The sequence below is a fragment of the Myotis brandtii genome, unplaced genomic scaffold (genome assembly GCF_000412655.1).
Source record: "Myotis brandtii unplaced genomic scaffold, ASM41265v1 scaffold928, whole genome shotgun sequence".
Classification (NCBI taxonomy): Eukaryota; Metazoa; Chordata; class Mammalia; order Chiroptera; family Vespertilionidae; genus Myotis; species Myotis brandtii.
The window spans coordinates 196,100-196,793 of record NW_005371827.1 but is presented as its reverse complement, the minus strand read 5'-3'; the positions used below and the strand labels follow the sequence as shown (position 1 = coordinate 196,793).

At 51.6% G+C, this 694-nt stretch overlaps 1 protein-coding gene across 1 annotated transcript in view; it reads right to left on the bottom strand.

The window, feature by feature from the left end:
- The window catches only part of EN1 (engrailed homeobox 1), a 36,356-nt gene that overhangs the window by 4,324 nt on the left and 31,338 nt on the right, over positions 1-694 (bottom strand). The window lies entirely within an intron of this gene.

Below are 694 nucleotides of genomic sequence, written 5' to 3'. Positions count from 1 at the left end.
CCCACCCCACTTTGCCAGCGGCCGGTGGGGGTGCGCGGAGGAAGGAGGCCTGAGAAGCCTCCGCGAAGGCACAGGGCGGGTGCAGGAGAGAAAAAGCCCAGGCGCCCGGCCTGGATCGCTCGCTCTTACCGAGCAGATGATCTCGCTGTCTCTACCTCTCCCTAATTTGTAGACATCCAGATATGGAGACACTTGGCTATTTCTCGTTTCTTTCTGCAACCAGATTAAACGACTTGTTTTAAATGGGGAGTAAGCCACGGCCAAAAAAGAAAAAAAAAAGCAAGAAAGGAAAAAAAGAAAGCAAGAAAAAAAATTTAAAAGCTCCAAGATTTTTTTTTCTTAAAGGGAAAAAAATAGTCTTTAAAGTCTAGCCATCTTCCTAGGCAGTAGTGAGGGGTTTGACTCCCCGAGTGTCACGCTCAGCTGTGCCCAGAGCGCGAGGCTGGCAGCGCCTTTAATCGCCTTTGCTTTTTTTGCAGGGAGAGCGCGTCTCCGCCAGCGCCGGGCTGCCCTTTTTTTTTTTTTCTTCAAATCTCTGACAGCTCGGATCTTTGCACAAACTCTCTCGCTTAAAAAAAAAATCACCCAGGCACACTTTTTGCCTTCAAACCGGAAGCACGTGAGTCAGGGCCGCACGTGTGCGGGGCCAATGGCGAGCCAGGACTCGCGCTGACACCCGGGCCTCGGCCCAATG